The sequence below is a fragment of the Pinus tabuliformis genome, chromosome 2_1 (genome assembly GCF_031772625.1).
Source record: "Pinus tabuliformis cultivar Carrire ecotype Pingquan chromosome 2_1, CPIR1, whole genome shotgun sequence".
Classification (NCBI taxonomy): domain Eukaryota; kingdom Viridiplantae; phylum Streptophyta; class Pinopsida; order Pinales; family Pinaceae; genus Pinus; species Pinus tabuliformis.
This window is the reverse complement of record NC_142299.1, coordinates 405,517,613-405,528,202: the sequence shown is the minus strand read 5'-3', so window position 1 is coordinate 405,528,202 and position 10,590 is coordinate 405,517,613.

Genomic DNA, 10,590 nt, shown 5'->3' with positions numbered 1-10,590 from the left:
AGGCGCAGTCTCAATTAATGACAGACCTATTTCCTCTCTCTCACTAGATGCGAAGGTGCACGATATTGGGATCGATGGGCCAGATTTATTGCTGCTTCGACTTATTTATATAAGTTAGGGGAAAACAGATTTCAAAGCTAGCGCTATCGCTAATAGACAGAGGTTTGGAATATCAAAGTATACTCAAACATGATTGTATAACTGGATTTTTGTTTTGAACATTTTAATCACTCTATATAAAATAATTCACTCTATATAAAATAATCAGATTATTGATATTGGTTGGAAAGTTATGAAAATTCTGGTCATATTTTGAGAAAATCCAGAAATTTTTGCAAATTTAAATTACAATTGTTTAATGTCAAAATTTTATGTGTCAGGTACATTTTTGATAATACTGAATCCATTTCCATTAACAAAATTTAAATACAACTTCTACAAAATTATTTGAATTTTTTAACCCAAATTCCAAGGTTTTTTAATCGTATAACAATTCCTGCACGGTAGACGACTCCTTACTCCTTTCAAATATAGTGTAGCTCTGAAATATTTATTAAAATTTAGTGATTATCATATACATCACGTAAGAGAGGTTGATATATGTTAACATCATTGATTCTACTTATAATAAATAAATAGAGGTTAAAGAATACGAAAGCTATTTGGTTTTGTTTTTTAATTTTTTCTTGAGATTTAAGAAAGGGTTAGATTTTTTTTCCCTAGGGTTTTATAAGGTTTTATAAGAAAGGGTTAGGGTTTTATAAGAAATGGTTGGTTGTATAACGATATGTAAATATATAATTAAAAGTAAATATGTAGATTAATTTTATTGATTTAAAAATAAGTATATTAGTTTTTTTATTAATCTAAAAATATTTACATTAGTTTTTTTATTATATTTAATTAAATATTAAATTTTTAATTAAAATTTAAAATTTAGATTGATATTATTTATTATGAATTGTTCTTTTAATTAGATTTTAAAATTGTGGTAGTCTTTTAGGTTAAAGAATAAAAGAGTATATAATATTGTGAAATTTTTGTAGGGAATTAAGTGTTTTGAATTTACATCAAATTAATTGAGTTTCGTATATATTAATATGGTGTTACTATGAAAGATTTGGTAAAATTGAGGATCATAATATATACCAAGTTAGTAGTCGGTATATGTTAACAATTATGAATTAATCTTTTAATTAGATTTTAAAATTGTGGTAGTCTTTTAGGTTAAAGAATAACAAAGTATATAATATTATGAAATTGAGTGTTTTGAATTTACATCAAATTAATTGAGTTTCATATATATTAATATGGTGTCACTATGAAAGATTTGGTAAAATTGAGGATCATAATATATATCAAGTTAGTGGTCGTTATATGTTAACATTATTAATTATGATTATATTAGTTGTATAATATTTTAAAAATAGTTAGCTATATAATTATATGTATAGTTGTAATTAAAAATAGTAAATATATATTAATTAATTTTCTTAATTTTAAAACATAAATATATTAATTGTTTTTATTATATCTAATTAAAAGAGAAAAATTGAAATTTATATTATTTTTAATTAATATTTCAATGGGCTTTTAAAATTTGCATTAACCTCTTTTTCTTACTCTGTGAATTAATATTTTAATCCTTACATCAATTTTAAAATTTACATCAACTTTCTTTTTGTGAATTAATATTTCAAATGTATTATAGCTTAGTAAAAAACACAATCAAGATATGAAAATTTTGAAATGTAGCTTAGTAAAAAAAAGCAATCAAAAGATGAAAATTTAGCTTAGTAAAAAAAACAATAAAAATATGAAAATTTTGAAATGTAGCTTAGTAAAAAAAAGCTATCGAAAGATGAAAATTTTGAAATGTTTAAATGCATATTAAAATTTAGTGGTAACTACTTATGAAAATTGAGATAATATTAAAATTTATAATTATAAAAAAATATGTTAAACAATTTGATTTAAACCTTTTAACTTGACATGAGAATTTAAAGATATTAAAGTTTATAATTGTTAAATAATAATTTAATTTAAAATTAAATTCAAATTTCTCAAAAAAAAAAAAAAAATTGAAGCTTGACATTTTATTAGCTCAAAGAGATATTACAAAAGAGTACTTCTTATCTTATTGGTTTTGCTCTTAGGGAAACCAGATTAATAAGAAAAGCAAATGACCATGAGGTTGTGAAGACTTATGTTAACCATATTATTGTGGTGAAGTAAAATTATAAGTGCCGACATGAACAAATTCCTCTAGCCCGATAATGGGTCCACCCACAACAGATACACTCTATGGAAGATTTCCTCAGGTTAGAATCAATCAAGAGGGCATACCTCTTGGTCGCTTATCCTGTTTGATGAAGTCTTCACTTGCTCGCACCAGCAATCTCTCGCTTCATTCTTCAAGTTCTTGAAACAAGTAAACAACAACAGTATAGAAACATAATAATAGACAAATTGCAATTCAACCTACTTAACGAGTCAAGAAGAGTTAAGACATGGATATGTAATATTACAAAACATGTAGGAAATCAATCGATAGTTGCATATATTAATATCAAAGAGAGATTACAACCATTCGTCTTGACGTTCAGTCTTCCTCTGACAAGGTTGGGTTCCCACACACTTCCGGTAGCATTCCATGATGGCTTCAAACAACAATAGTTTAAAGGCTCTTCCCTTTGGGCTTCACTCCAAACCAAAATACACTTCTCCCTCACACAACTAGGTAGCTACAACTAGTAATAGCTTTCTTATCTACTCCAAAATAGTATCAACACTCAACAATAACTCTGCCAGGACTATCAACTGTGACTATAACATTCACACTAGTTTGTACTTGGGAAGAAGGGAGGTTTATATAAGAAATGTGGATGGGATATGGATCCTCTTCTTATGGGAGAAGGACTTATCCCTTGAGGTGGTTCCATCATTATAGGGGAAAGGAACCCAAACTGTCAACCTCGACCCCATCTGGCCAAACCATTTACTACACTCCATTATGGAGCTTCTAGAGCTGGAAGCTTCATCTCTTATTTAAAAAGATTTCCATAACAGGACTGACGCGACTGAAACACAGCTCAGTCACTCCAGTCGGCACGAGTAGTGCTAATCTCTGCACACTGGTGCGAGGGAGACAAAGGCCATTAGCGCCGATCTTGTAAACTGGGCAGAACAAAAGTTTCAGGGGAAATGGTGTAAAAGGGAAATGATCTGCTCATGAAGAGGGGCATAATGGGAGTTTCTCCATGAGGGCAAAGCATACGGGTTTCACTGTAGAAGTCCTTTAGGATCAAGGAACGGGGATTATAGGGAAAGTGACAAAATGTTGTGTAAAAGATGCCCCCTAAAGCGTGAAGGTTGCGCTGGAGTGAAGGATGTAATGCTTTATAACTCAGTGCAGGAAACCGGTCTGTCGTCGGAAAGCCTGCAAGCAAGTATAGATACATATACATAAACTGATATCTCTTTCAAATGATACATGAATCGTGGCATGGACGTAGCCATCCAGAGAATGATCAAGTAAATGGATCCAGGTGTGGGTGCAACCATCCGTCAAAGAGGATCGTAATGAAACCAAGGTATGGTCGCAACCATCCAATAATAAGAAGGATCACATATGATAACTCATGGTCTGGTTGCAGCCAACCATCTGAAAGCAACATGCATATCATCACAATCATGTCACACCACTTCGCAACCTAGACTTGTGTGATCTGATCCCAGGCTATTGCGCCCCAACACGACCCAATAAAAGTACAGATCCTAGGATGCAAATGGATGTGTTGATGTCGAGCATGCTAGAAAGTCGCTTGATTACTAATCAATGAGGTAAACTGTTAACAAGCGTGAGAGAAACCACCAATAATGACGATGGCCCTCAAGGTACTATCAACATAATTAACGGAATGTCAATATAGGAACTAAAGTTGAACACCCGTGAAATCACTCGATCAAAGGCCAATGATGTGAACTTGTCATCAAGTGTGAAGAACTTGCCATTAGGGCATGCAAGCTCTAAGGTACTGGAAGGGAGTCTCTCGGTCAACTTTCCGGATAATGATTTGAAGTCAACGGAAAGCGACCGTGTCGAAGGAGGGCCATAATGAATCCCACATCATCGATGTGAGATGATAGGATGTAAAATTATTTTGGATGATATAGAGAATAAGAGGTAAATGTAACTATAGAAGGACAACTCTTGAACATATCAGCAACACAACTGGAAGTTTGGCAGCTTTTGGATCCATAGGATTGGTGGTCATGACAACGTGGCAGAGATCAGATGGAAGGCAAAAATGAACGGCCCAAACCCAGGAAGGTCAACAATGCAGAGGAGGATGTCCCAACCCGACACGAAGCAAAGAGTGTCATGTTCAAGAGTGAGTTGTCGACACAACTGATAGATTTCCAAATTTCCCCCTACCATTCCTCACGAGTAGCCAAATATTTTTTTAATCGCAAGCTTGACGGTGATAGCATATGCTTGCACTATAAGTTCATCCTTTGGATGAATCCAGCCTAGTAAGTTTTACGAGCCCTAGGAAGGAGAAGCTCATGTTCATCATGGTGACAAATCTGTTAGACTCTCTCATAAAACAATAATAAATCCAAAATAAATTAATTAAAAATTCCAAGTTAGGAATTTGTGCCTAACTCTTGGGTTGTTCCTCTAAGATAGGAGTTAGTTTAGGTAACTCCTATATTGGTGTGTCTGGTGAGAAATTGTCTCAACCAAAGGAGAAATTATCTCAACCACAAGTGTCCAAGATAGCACGCACTATCTTGAGAACACTGTCTCTCATCTATTTATTTGTAACACTATTTCAATTATTTTGATGTAAGAATGAGAGTGAAAGAATACATGAAGCTTCAGCCTTTTTCCGTCAATATGGTGTCTCTGGTTTTTATATGTGTGATTTATGTGTTTTTTTGTAATGTGTTTGAGTTAATCTTTTTTTCATTAAAATCCGACGTCGTTTAATAGTTTAATGAGTCCGACAAAGGTGTAACTCAGTATCTTTTTCATGTTTAGAGAGTTTGAAAAAGACACGTAAAAGAAAACTCCACATGGTCCCTTTTCATACATTTGTGTCTCTCAAGCCCGAAAAGGTAGAAAACAATACTTGACAGAACCACTTGACCATTTTAGTTAAGGAATACATTTTTTGTAAATAGTGCATCCCAGCCCTAAAAACGGATAAACTTATATTGGGTGCATGATGTTTCACATCTGTTAACGAGTTTGAAATGACAATGGCTCAGCCATCTTTTTTCTTTTAAAGGGCCGGAAAAGAGCTGAAAGCGGACCCCCTATTTTTATTCTCTTTAACGAGTCGAAAAGGGAAAAATACTCGGCAATCTTTTCGTCTGAGTTTAACGAGTTGAGAAAAGAGCTGAAACGTGACTCATCATCATCATCGAACATCCATCACCTATTGCTGCACAAGTAAGGCAAAGTGTATTATCGAGTCCTTTGTAGTGAAGACTTTTTACCCACTTTTACCCTAGTTGTTATGGAGGAGATTGCGACAGATCCGGGAGGTCAATCGATGAGCCGTTAGTTCCAGGTAACAGTCGAAGCCCTAAGCTCCATTTTCATTCCATTGATTTCTATTTTTAGCCATTTTTTTATAGTTTTAGTGAGATTTTTGAAAAACAAAATCGCTCTTGGTGAGCGCGATTTTCGGGCACGGGATCGCGCCAGCCGAGGGTGATTTGCACAACCATCCACGCCGATTGGTGCAACTATTTTTAAAACAGGCGCGTCGGCACTGTGGATAGGGAAAAACCATTTTTTCTCAAATAATGACCGCTTAAACTTGAATTTTATGTGGCAGGGATGATTATTCACTCAAATTGATGGTTTTTGTAGGAGAGAAATCAACAAAAATGGTGGATTGGAAGGAAATGGAACATGAAGATGTTGACACCTAGGGAGTGAATGATCCAAATTTCTTGGAGGCTTTGAGGGCTTTTGGGCTCCTCAAATTCTTCCTTACACTACGAATGCAGGCCGAACCCGAGTTGCTCTAATACTTGATAAGCCTTTGGGACATTAATCGAGATATTTTTGTCATTGGGGACCATGAGCTAGAGTTGACAACTTCAGATATCTACTAAATCACTGGACTGTCTCGTAGAGGTGAGCTAGTGAAATTGTATGGGTCACGTCCAATCAGGGAAAGCATATCTTCCCTACTTGCCAAACATTGCCCTAAGGCCCTGAAATAAAAGAGTGGGAAGATAGAGATTTCCAGTGTGTGGGATTTGACACTAAGGATGCTTTTGTTGACAATCAACATAGTGGCGGGGTCCCAAGAGGAACATGAGATTAAAAAGTTGAAGTTGCTTTATTCTATTGACTACATAGCTCCTATGATCTTCATCTGGGAAGAGGCCATGAAGATGAACATCAAGCGCCAGTTGTCCAAGGCCAAGGTGGGGAATCTGAAGCAATTTGGCTTCAGATCAGTACTTGTGAACTTTTTCCTGGAATGAGTGCCACTGTTCCAGTATCATTTGACTGAGGTCAATCCTTCTTTGCCATGCGATCAGAGAATGGCCCGCTAGAGTCGTTTGATGCCCAGGATCACTGGGGGTTAGCATATGTCATGCCGACCTGCATTCTTCTCATGGCTACGATGACAAAATATCATCATGGAGGACTGGTTTTACATTGCACTAATTTCTATGGAGATTCAGATATGCCCTTACCAGATGGAGAGGACTTCAATGACGAAGGTAAAAATCAAATTTTTAATTTTGATATTTCTAATTGTTTTTGGTATATGCGTGCTTATAACATTTCTCTTGTTTAAGTAGATGTTGGACTAGAGCGGCCGGTTGGGATGTCCCCAACAGCCAGGCGCGTACCTTGCCCTATCGATGCTGCCACCCCTTATTAGGAAGGGAGCGACAACGAGGAGGAGATCACAAGGAACCTTGAGGGATTAACTCATGGTATCCTGGAGTATGCTTGAATAGGAGACATGCCCCATCAGTACCAGAGACACATGATGGGAATCTTAGATCGGATTCGCCAATGGCTGAGTCGTGTTGCACGAGCTATCTCGTGCTATCATGACCACCATGCTGAGTAGTTCTTAGGTCAAGCACTTACATATTTTTGAGGCCTGCGTGCCACAAATGTATGAGGCCTGCAATTCACTAATGTTATTTCAGACACACATATTATTTTTGGGGTTCTAATGCATCAAAAATTCTCACCATATATATATATGTGTGTGTGTTGTATTTTCCTGTCTATTATGGTACAAATGGTTTGTCTTATCTTTTACATGTTTCATAAATGTCTATCAAACACGTGATTAGCTAATCCATCTGTCAATGTATTCATGCGTCAAGGAATATGATGATATGTAATATAATCAAAATTCCTTTCCAATAGATGAATACAGAGATACATTCATAATATTTGAGGGTTCCTAACAGAATATTTCCCATTGAGTTGAAGGATGACAAGCTGTGAATCCAGGTTGACAACTAATTCTCTAATGCCGAGAGCGATGTCTTTTGACAACAGTTTGATCACTGCACTATATTCAACAATGTTGTTGGTTGTGTGACCCAGGTAGATACCTTGAAGTTCAATCAGCTCACCATTATGGTCATAAATAGCCCATGATGTAGATGATAGTTTCCGGGTACTACGACAAGCACCATTGGTGAAACCAACATGAGGAGTTGCAGACATCTGCAAAGCAAGAAAAACATAGTAAACAAGAAAGCTGTTTGAAAACTCTCACACAAAACTGTGTTGTACAAAAATAAATCACACACTAATGTACATAAGTAACCACGCAAGATGATCTAAGCATAGTACATTTTGAGTTAAAGCCCATTTCGGGGCTTATCGAGAGGATTTCCTTCATAATCAATAAGCTCATAGGCCCCTTTTTGCAAAACGCATTTTACAATATAGGGCCTATGCCACATAAGTTCGAACTTGTCTGCCCCCAGCTTATCGTTAGCTTGGACGTATAACAGGACCAAATCACCCTCAGAGAATGTGCGAGGGAAGACTGATTGATAGAAATGGGATTTGACCCATTTCTTTTGTGCTTCGATGACAAAGGTAGTGAGACGGTGTGTCTCGTCCAGTCATTCTAAATATAATAAGCATTCCTTTTGAGGTGATGTTTCAGGGAGGAGTTCAATAACTAGCTTGAGGGAAGGAATCTCGCATTCAATCGGTAATGTTGCTTCCAGACCATAGACCAGATGGAATGGTGTGAAACCAGTTGCGTCTTTGGTTGAAGTTCAGTAAGCCCATAGAGCTGAAAAGAGCATGAGATGCCAATTTGACTTGTACATCCCAATAGTACACTGAAGCATGGTAACCAAAACTTTGTTCATGGCTTCAACTTGGCCGTTGGCTTGAGGGTAATATGGGGTTGAGCCATTGTGGCGCAAGCCCAATCCAGATGTTAGTTCTGCCATCATGTAATCTCTAAAGTGGGAGCCATGGTCTGTGACAATGGCTTGGGGTACATCGAACCTAGAAATAACATGGTTAAAGAGGAATTGAGTTGCCATCTTACCATCTGCAGAGTATGTAGGCATTGCTTTAGCCCATTTGGTGAAATAATCCACAACGAAAATAATATAGCCATGCCCCTCTGCTGAACGAGGGTTACATGTCATACAAGTGATGCCCCATTTGGCAAAGGGACCAACGATAATGACGGGGTGTAGGTGAGCGGGTAGGGTGCATAGCTTGTGTTGGTAAATTTGGCATTCGTGGCACTTACGGATAGGAAGAATGCAGTCTTTGAAGATGGACGGCCAGAAATAACTAGCATGAAGGATTTTCTAAGCTATACCGTAACCAGACATATGACCACCACATTCCCCGAAGTGGCAATTATTGAGAGCTCTTTTAGCTTCCTTGATTGTGAGGCATCGGCGAAGAACAGAATCAACACCAACATGGTATAAAGTATCGCCAATAATATAGTAGGGTTAGGAATGATGCCAAATCATTTGACGATCATCTTTGTTCAAAACGGACCAAAACGTGGAGATTTGGAGATACACGATGATATCACCATACCATGGATCAAGTGTGCTAATCAGGAAAAGGACTCATCTGGAAGTTGTTCATCTCCACCAGCACGGAGAGCTTTGGAGGGAAGGGAACAAATCAATTTAGTGAAAACAAGTGACTTCTTAGATTTGGCCATAGTGAAGACCAAATCGAATTCTTGCAGGATAACTATCCATTTAGGATACTTGCCCCCCAACAACTAACAAGTTAGGATATAGGTCATAGGGTTGCATTCAGAAATCACTATAGTCATACGTAAAAGGATATAGTGTCGAAAGCATTGAATAGCCTGAAAAACAGCCAAATCCAACTTCTCGACAAGTGCATAACACATTTCAGTGTCAAGGATATTTCGACTAAGGTAGTAGATCACATGTTCACTACCTTCGTCATCATCTTGGACCAAAACCATAGCAATGGTGTTAGGGGCCGTGGCTAGGTAAAGGAAGTAATCTCGATAATAGTCTGGTGGATGCAACAAGGGATCATTTATGAGGACGACCTTAAGATCATCAAAAGATTTTTGGGCCACCTCGTCCCATGCAAAGGGAATTTATTGTTTGAGTAATCGGGTAAATCCTGTGGTTAGCCCAACATAGTTGGGTATAAAACGATGAAGAAAGTTGGCCTTTACTTGTAGACTCTGGAGTTGGTGCAGTGAAGATGGAGGGGGTAAATTAACAATGGCCTTGAATTTTAGCGGATCCAAGCAAATATCATCCTTGGAAACGATGAAGCTGAGCAGTAGTCCTGATTCCACACAGAAAACACATTTGTGTGGATTTAACTGAATTTTATAGTCTCTGATGCGTAGAAAAATCTGTCGAAGATGGTTTGGGTGATCTTGGCACTTACAGGAATAGGCAGGAAGGTCATCCAAGTAAGGCTAGACAATGTTGCGAATATCATGAAACATGTAGATTGCCAGTTGAAATGTGGCTCCATCATTTTTGAGGTTAAAAGCGAGCTTCTTGTACACAAACGTACCCCATGGGCAGATAAAGGTTATCTTTTCTTTGTCAATTGGTGTGATATTAATCTAGTTATAACCAGAAAAATTGTCCATAAAGGAAAGATCTCCCTCCCAACACATTCATCAATGATTTGATCAATGAAGGGAGTAGGATAGTTGTCTTTAGGACAAGCATGATTAAAATCTCGATAATCCATGCAAGCATAGATCGTGCCTTGTTTTTTAGTCACCGGGACAATATTGGACACCCAATCTATAAGGGGGATGGGATAAATGAACCCAAATTTGAGAAGCTTTTTGACTTCACCCTTAATAGTCGCAACCTTTCTAGGGTGCACCGGGCAAAGCCGTTGGCGAACGGGCTTTGCGTGCGGATACGTCAGTATTTCATGCACCACAATGCTAGGATCGATGCTAGGCATTTCTTCGTAATACCATGAAAACACATCACGAAATTCCTAAAATAGACGAGTATATGTCTTGATCTCATCCAGAGAACAAGATACCCCAATATGAACATGTTCAACGACACCGG